Source organism: Salvelinus alpinus, chromosome 21 (genome assembly GCF_045679555.1).
Source record: "Salvelinus alpinus chromosome 21, SLU_Salpinus.1, whole genome shotgun sequence".
Classification (NCBI taxonomy): Eukaryota; Metazoa; Chordata; class Actinopteri; order Salmoniformes; family Salmonidae; genus Salvelinus; species Salvelinus alpinus.
The window spans coordinates 6,105,906-6,115,048 of NC_092106.1; the positions used below are offsets into that span (position 1 = coordinate 6,105,906).

A 9,143-nucleotide genomic window follows, 5' to 3' on the forward strand; every position below is an offset into this window, starting at 1 on the left:
TCTCTCTCTTCTATTCTCCGTCGACGAGTGTCTGCCACAGCTACACGCGTCACACACGCCCCTAACCTCGTCAATCTCCCATTCGAAGATTCGTTATAGCACTGCCTGTTCAATACCTTTTATTAGGCTACTAGTAGATAAATGTTATTGTTTAATTCAAGATTGAATATCCACATTGTTTTGTTGACAATTTGAGGTTATTATCAGATTGTACTAAATAGGCCTACAGCCTTTTTTTTTTCAGCAAACACTTTTCAGCCTGTCTACTGAGGATCAGGATTTACTAGGGCCAGGCGATGTGGTGGGTAAGTATTCCAGATGAGATGATGTACATTAATAACTGGGTGGTTCGAGCGCTGAATGCTGCTTGGCTGACAGCTGCTTGGCTGACAGTCAGCCCAGCTGCTTGGCTGACAGCTGCTTGGCTGACAGCCGTGGTATATTTAAGCAAATATGCAAGGGGGGTGTGGTATATGGCAAATATACCACTGCTAAGGGCTGTGTCCAGGCAAGACTTATTGCTTCACATCTACAGTGCATTCTGAAAGTATTCAGACCCCTCCACTTTTCCCACATTTTGTTACGTTACAGCCTTATTCTAAAATGTAAATATATTTTTTCCCTCATCAATCTACACACAATACCCAATAATGACATAATGAATTTTTTTTTTTTTAAATGTTAGCTAATGTGTATATAAAAAAACAAACAGAAATATCTTATTTACATAAGATTTCAGACCCTTTGCTATGAGACTCAAAATTGAGCTCAGGTGCAGTGGCTACCCATCATTCAGGGTAGGTGGGGCTCTGTTTTAACCACAAAAAAATGATATAAATGAAATCACTTCTTGTAATAAAAAAAAATTGGGGTTGCCTGTTTGCATGTTATTTTGGCATTAATATGTGTCACATATCAGTTTGCAAACAATGTAATGAAAAATATATACAGTTGAAGTCAGAAGTTTACATACACTTATGTTGGAGTTGTTAAAACTCGTTTTTCAACCACTCCACAAATTCCTTGTTAACAAACTATAGTTTTGGCAAGTCAGTTAGGACATCTACTTGTGCATGACACAAGTAATTTTTCCGACATTTGTTTATAGACAGATTATTTCACTTATAATTCACTGTATCACAATTCCAGTGGGTCAGAAGTTTACCTACACTAAGTTGACTGTGCCTTTAAACAACAAAAAATCCAGAAAATTATGTCATGGCTTTAAAGGCTTCTGATAGGCTAATTGACATAATCCGAGTCAATTTGAGGTGTACCTGTGGATGTATTTCAAGGCCTACCTTCAAACTCAGTACCTCTTTGCTTGACATCATGGGAAAATCAAAATAAATCAGCCAAGACCTCAGAAAAAAATTGTAGACCTCCACAAGTCTGGTTCATCCTTGGGAGCAATTTCCAAATGCCTGAAGGTACCACGTTCATCTGTACAAACAATAGTACGCAAGTATAAACACCATGGGACCACGCAGCCGTCATACCGCTCAGGAAGGAGTCTCCTAGAGATGAACATACTTTGGTGCGAAAAGTGCAAATCAATCCCAGAACAACAGCAAAGGACCATGTGAAGATGCTGGAGGAAACTGGTACAAAAGTATCTATATCCACAGTAAAAAGAGTCCTATATCGACATAAGCTGAAAGGCCGCTCAGCAAGGAATAAGCCACGGCTCTAAAACTACCATAAAAAAGCCAGACTACGGTTTGCAACTGCACATGGGGACAAAGATTGTACTTTTTGGAGAAATGTCCTCTGGTCTGATGAAACAAAAATAGAACTGTTTGGCCATAATGACCATCGTTATGTTTGGAGGAAAAAGGGGGATGCTTGCAAGCCGAAGAACACCATCCCAACCATGAACCTCTGGGGTGGCAGCATCATGTTGTGTGGGTGCTTTGCTGCAGGACGGACTGGTGCACTTCACAAAATAGATGGCGTCATGAGGAAGGAAAATTATGTGGATATATTGAAGCAACATCTCAAGACATCAGTCAGGAAGTTAAAGCTTGGTTGCAATGGGTCTTCCAAATGGACAATGACCCCAAGCATACTTCCAAAGTTGTGGCAAAAGGACAACAAAGTCAAGGTATTGGAGTGGCCATCACAAAGCCCTGACCTCAATTCTATAGAAAATGCATGGGCAGAACTGAAAAAGCATGTGCGAGCAAGGAGGCCTACAAACCTGACTCAGTTACACCAGCTCTGTCAGGAGGAATGGGCCACAATTCACCCAACGTATTGTGGGAAGCTTGTGGAAGGCTACCCGAAAAGTTTCACCCAATTTAAACAATTTAAAGGCAATGGTACCAAATACTAATTGAGTATATGTAAACTTCTGACCCACTGGGAATGTGATGAAAGAAATAAAAGCTGAAATAAATCATTCTCTCTACTATTATTCTGACATTTCACATTCTTAAAATAAAGTGGTGATCCTAACGGACCTAAGGCAGGGAATTTTTGCTCAGATTAAATGTCAGGAATTGTGAAAAACTGAGTTTAAATGTATTTGGCTAAGGTGTATGTAAACTTCTGACTTCAACTGTATATAATTGAGTTTATAAAGCCTCCATACAAACATGCTTTCTTGAGTAAGGCAGCTCCAAAATGCAGGGTCTATTTTCACCTCTGAATTTCACCTACTGTTCTGACTTGGTGGTGCACATGCAGCCTATAACATGTTTTAGAGAAATGTAATCATAGAATATTGTAAGAGCTTTCATTGTCTGCTTATATGCCCCATTAATTATCCTACTGTTCTGACTTGGTGTACAGGGAGAACACTGTAAGAATGGCCCATTTTCTGAATTCTGTCGCTGTACATTTCAAAAGTGGTGAACAAATCATTATATTGACTACGTCCGTCCTAGCTCGCTCATTAATTAATGTCTTAATCGAAATTACGGATTGCCTCATATCCGCTTGTTGTCCCCTTATGCCATAGTTTGTACATCTCAATTGTCAGTAGAAACCACATTTGTTTAAGCAAGTTCCTCAGCGGGCATCTGAATGGGCACCTGGTGTTGTTTCTCTATGCAAATAATCTCAGTGCAACACACACACATACACACCATGATGTGAATGTTTTAGAGTTAAAATATGCAAAATTGTTATGTTCATTGAAAAGTGCCCATCTTTCTGACAGTGGGGTTGGCACAAGAGCTAGTTTGATTGGTTTGTCTAAATAGAAGAATGTCAGACAATGTGCGCATTTGTGACTTTATTTTGCCTGGAGAACGAGTTCCCCGGAGAATGAAGAGTGTGACCAGGTGAGAGAGAGATGGTATGTGTGTGACCGGAGAGAGTTTTACTTTATGATTGAGAGAGAGAGCTGTGACCTACTGTGAACAGCAGCACGTACACCTGGATGTGCAGACAGACAGAGTGTAATGAGGCAAGGCCAAACACCCCCATCTCAGCTTGAAACAGGAATGTAAACTTTTCATCTAGGGATGGAGGTAGTGGGGAAGCTGTCTGTCTTCTGGCTGCACCCGATACTCCTTTCTTTGATCTTCTCTTTTCTTCTCTCAGTCCTAAATTCTAATTTGATGCACAGATGTTATTTTATGTTCCTGTCTGATCCATTTATTTCCCATTCATAAATCTATGAGTAGATATTGGAGCAGACAACCATTATATGTCAAAGGCAAGGCCTGGTAATAACTTTTCAAAGGTAACCATGTGTCTCTTTCTCCCTGTGATTAATATGTCACAGAGCAGTGAGCACCTTAGCACGGAAGGACAATTTTATCTTATTCTACACTAGACAAAATGAAAAGAAATGATTTTTTTTTTTAAATCAACAGGTTAACTTTAAAATCATTCAATGCGCTAATAAAAAAGTGCTCTTATCACAATTGAACATTGTTTGTAACAATGTATATAGCTAACGTTATGACTTTGTTGCAAACGTAACAATATGGGCTTTATACCATGGTTTATGGCGCGACTACGTGGATACAGTTGGTACTTCCATAATTTTGGCGTGGCACTTTCACCAAAACCCAGCTTTAATTCCAACATTGATGATTGGTTACTAATCATGAAGTCCCCCTCCGTCAACATGATTGGCATCCCAAAGCCTTTCTTTCTGTTACGACGTTTTAGAAATGTGATACCCAGTTGGTCAACCTAAATACCCACCCGACATTTTAACGATATGACTGGTTCACTGTGTTTGTGGGCGGGTATAAACTTCCAGAACTGGGCGTAACAGGATCTGTGACGTCGTTGAGGGAAACTAAACAACCACCCGTTCACTGAGATTATACAGCACATGGTACCTGCATTGATTTAGTCTAAAAACACCAAGTGAACTGATAGTATAAATTTGTTTACAGAGATCGTCAAGAAAAGCGCAAAAGAACATGTAAATATTTGTGAGGGACCAAGCTGGAACTGGAAGGACTCACGTTAGCTAAATTTGTATAACTTGCTGAGTGCGTGCTACTAACGTTGCTATTTCAAAACTTTAACTAGTTGTGTACTATTTAATCGGGTAACAATGCTAGCTAGCTGGCTAACTGTTGTATTTGATGAAGTGGTCGTTGTTGCCTGAGTAAATTAAACACTGGCGAAACTAAAGCTTGAAAATTGACAATTCACATGACACCCGCAGGGTATGTCCCCTGTTTAGTGTTGTTCACACTGGACTCACGTGTAAGATGGGACCTACTGTTGGCTCTGTTGATAGGGTCTCTTAACCCAGGGGTTCACAAACTTTTTCACTCTGGGCTCCCCTTCCAACATTGGGGAACATCCCGCGCACGCCACGTCTATTTCTATGGGCACGGTTCATGGCACACTGTTCACACCCCTCTTATTGGTGGAGAGAATTTTGCAGGTTTAAAGCTTATTTCCTGCTATTTTACACATTTTGTCATAGGGTGCAAATAAGAATTTGCAGATTTTTTTGCAATTCTATAAATTGCCACGTCTGTATTTGAGTGACAAAAAAAGTACAATCATATATATGGGCTAAAAAAACAAAATAGAATAAAAAAACATTAGCTGACATGGGCTAGTTGATCTGGACATTTCTCTAATAGCTCTCTAATGTATGCAAATACTAACATGACAAGAACTGATGATGCACTACCCAATTTCGAAATTGAACCTTGTGCATTCTACTATTACAACTTTCAAGAGTACGTTTAAAGCCAGGCTGAGACCCCTGTGCCTCCCCCTGCTGACCCCTTACGCCCCCCACAAGCGATTTCAACACTCGCATGATTGCTGACCACAGCATGGTTGGGTATAATTTGTGGAACGTTCCAGAATCTGTTCCATAAACCTTGTAGAGTACAAGGTTGCCAACAAACAATGCATACAAAGTAACCGAAATATGCATCAGCTCACCACGTACACTACCGTTCAAAAGTTTGGGGTCACTAAGAAATGTCCTTGTTTTTTAAACAAAAGCACAAAAAAAAAATCTATTTAAAATAACATCAAATTGATCAGAAATACAGTGTAGACATTGTTAATGTTGTAAATGACTATTGTAGCTTGAAACAGCTGATTCAAATAATAATAATAATTGATGGAATATCTACATAGGCGTACAGAGGCCCATTACCAGCAAGAGCCAGTTTGCGCTGTTCTGTGAAGGGAGTAGTACACAGCGTTTTATGAGATCTTCAGTTTCTTGGCAATTTCTCACATGGAATGGCCTTCATTTCTCAGAACAAGAACAGACTGACAAGTTTCAGAAAAAAAGTATTTGTTTCTGGCCATTTTGAGCCTGTACTCGAACCCACAAATGCTGATGCTCCAGATACTCAACTAGTCTAAAGAAGGCCAGTTTTATTGCTTCTTTCATCAGTACAACAGTTTTCAGCTGTGCTAACATAATTGCAAAAGGGTTTTCTAATGATCAATTAGCCTTTTAAAATGATCAACTTGAAATAGCTAACACAACGTCCCATTGGAACACAGGAGTGATGGTTGCTGATAACGGGCCTCTGTACGCCTTTGTAGGTATTCCATAAATAATCAGCCGTTTACAACATTAACAATGTCTACACTGTATTTCTGAACAATTTTTTTATTTTAATGAACAAAAAAATGTACACTTTCTAAAACAAGATTTTCTGAGTGACCCCAAACTTTTGAACGGTAGTGTATGTTCTTGAGAGATTTCTGTATTTCATTTTAAATAAATTAGAAAAAATGTCTAAACAGGTTTTTACTTTTTCCATTATGGGGTATATGGTTGAATTTTTTTAATCAATGTTGTTTTCGGGCTGTAACACAACAACATGTGGAATAAGTCAAGGGGTATGAATACTTAATACTTAAGGCACTCCTTCCAACATAACTTATTTTCTGTCTTGCAGGTATTGTAGCCAGGTCATTGGGTGGGAGTGAAGTATAACGAGCCTCTTGGGAAACATGGCGGGCAGGTGATGGCAACGGACATAATTTTGTGACGTCATCGCATGGTGTCTGAAATGTTCACTGTTTAGAGGTACCTTACATCTTGACTTGTCTTTCTGGTAATTAACCTGTGGAGAGGTGCAGACCTGATGAGTTTCTCTGTCATAAATGTACTTGATGTCTCCACTCTCTCTTTCCTTACAGTGTGAATGTGAGAACAAGTACGGTGCGTTTGTCAGGCCCCTCACAAAGACCGTGTGGAACTTCCAAGAGGAAGACTTTCGTCTGGACTAGATGTAGGACTGTGATGCTGTCACCCTGTCAAAGGGCGTGGGCAGATGGGTTCAACATTGACCTCCAAGTCTGATTACGAACCCGGGGCGAGGGACAGTGTCATTGTGATTAATAACTTTATTTTGTTTTGTGCTGGTCAGGGAGGTATGGGTTGGACTATAGAGAGCTGCAACTGGGGGAGGAGGCAGTATCACCTAGGACCGAATCTAGCGTTTGACATCTCTTGTGGCGCAGCGGTCTAAGGTACTGCATCTCAGTGCTAGAGACGTCATGACAGACGCCTCTAGCAACAAAATAAAAAGGTGGAATTTACTGTATATTGAATGAGGAGAGGTGAGAAAAGCACAACGTTTTTGCCTTGTTACAAATACATTGTCGACGTATTTAATGTAAATGATAACCATGTGGTCCAACTATTTCCTTTGATCCAGTGGATGTAGAAAGCAAGCGTTCCTAAATTGATGTCCTCAGAATTGAGTTGAACCTGAATTGCCCATCACATCCTAGATGCTATATGAATAGTAGACAGTCATAAAAATCACAACATTGTTCATCATATGTCAATTATCATCCCAAGCCAGGGTTCTATCAAACTTTCTAAAATAAATCCCATGCTTTGGAATGCAAGAATTCAAGCAACAACAAAATATCTATTTGTACTACTGACTAGTGGCAAAATGTTCAGTTTATTTGAATTTTTGTTAGTTCATTGGTTATTGTACCATAGAAGCTGTTTGTTTTTGTGTGTCGTGTCCCTGTTCTAGATTCTGGAAACTTACATTGTTTCTAACACTCCAACACAACCGCAAAGCTCTCCAGAGGGTGGTGAGGTCTGTACAACGCATCACTTGGGGGAAAACTAACTGTTCTCCAGGACACCTACAGCATCAAATGTCACAGGAAGGCCAAAAAGATCATCAAGGACAACAACCACCCGAGCCACTGCCTGTTCACCCCACTACCATCCAGAAGGCAAGGTCAGTACAGGTGCATCAAAGCTGGGACCGACTGAAAAACGGCTATCTCAAGGCCATCACAGACCGTTAAACAGCCAACACAGAGGCTGCTACCTACATACAGACTCGAAATCACTGGCCACTTTAATAAATGGATCACTAGTTACTTTAATAATGCCACTTTAATAATGTTTACATCTTACATGCTCATCTCATATGTATATGCTGTATTTTATACAATGTATTGCATCTTGCCTATGCCGCGTGGTCATTGCTCATCCGTATATTTATACGTACATATTCTTATTCCATCCCTTTAGATTTGTGTGTATTAGGTAGTTATTGTGGATTTGTAAGATATTACTGCACTGTCGGAACTAGAAGCACAAGCATTTCGCTACACTCGCATTAACATCTGCTAACCATGTGTATGTGACCAATATCATTTGATTTGAATGTCAGAACATCAGTTGTGCACATTGACAGCATACAGTTCAGACTGACTGCCCAGGTGGCGACAATGCACTTTTCATGTGGATATCACGTCTTATCTGCACTTCTACTGACCTTCATTGTACTTATCCTTTTTTTATTGAATTGTATTTTTCCCCGGATGTTGTCAGCAACTAACAGGCCCAGAGTTGTTCAAGATTTGCCATCTGTTTTTATGAAATCTCAAAGGTGTTGATGTGCCAAGGTGTAATGGTATCTTATGCATAATAAAATGTAGTATTACCAGCAGATGTGATGATCAAGGTGTATTTGACCGATTCTTACTATAATTCACCATTTAGCAGGACAGAAATAAAGTACCTCATGCATGGTGAAAAGAGATGTCTAGGCAGGGGTTAAAGACGATGGTCATCACACTTATCCTGAAACTGTCAGGTTGCAGTGGGACACTGGACAGGGAAGGAATATGGTCGGTGGTGGAAAAAATACTCCATTGTCATACTTTAGTCAAAGTAAAGATACCTTAATAGAAAATGGGTGAAAGTCACCCAGTAAAATACTACTTGAGTAAAAGTATAAATCATTTCAAAAACAGATGGCACAATGTTCTTGTTTTTATTTATGGAAGCCAGGGACACACTCCAAATCAAATACATAATTTACATTTGTGTTTAGTGAGTCTGCCAGATCAGAGGCAGTAGGGATGACCAGGGATGTTCTTTTGATAAGTGCGTGAATTGGACCATTTTCCTGTACTTTTGGGTGTCAGGAAAATGTATGGTGTAAAACTTATTTTTAGTAATGTCGTGAAGTAAATGTAAACGTTGGCAAAAAATATAAATGGTAACGTAATAATACTCCGAAAACTTCGTAAGTAGTACTTTAAAGTATTTTTTACTTAAGTATAAGACCACTGAGTTACAACAGGCACAAATACAGTAAGCAAAGCATACAGTAAAGAGAATGTGGCAGATATAACACGCCGCGGTCTCTATTGTTTAAAATAGGGATTGCTGAAAATAGACCAACATGGGATGACTTGCT

At 39.5% G+C, this 9,143-nt stretch overlaps 1 long non-coding RNA gene across 2 annotated transcripts; it reads left to right on the forward strand.

The window, feature by feature from the left end:
* The first annotated feature begins 4,247 nt into the window (after nucleotides 1-4,247).
* LOC139547682 (uncharacterized) lies at nucleotides 4,248-7,337 on the forward strand. 2 transcript variants are annotated; one of them, XR_011669582.1, is made up of 3 exons: nucleotides 4,248-4,457; nucleotides 6,357-6,487; nucleotides 6,601-7,337. It is a non-coding gene; the product is annotated as an uncharacterized lncRNA (long non-coding RNA). The 2 variants fall into 2 exon arrangements; XR_011669583.1 differs by having other exon boundaries at nucleotides 4,248-4,387.
* Nucleotides 7,338-9,143: the final 1,806 nt, after the last annotated feature.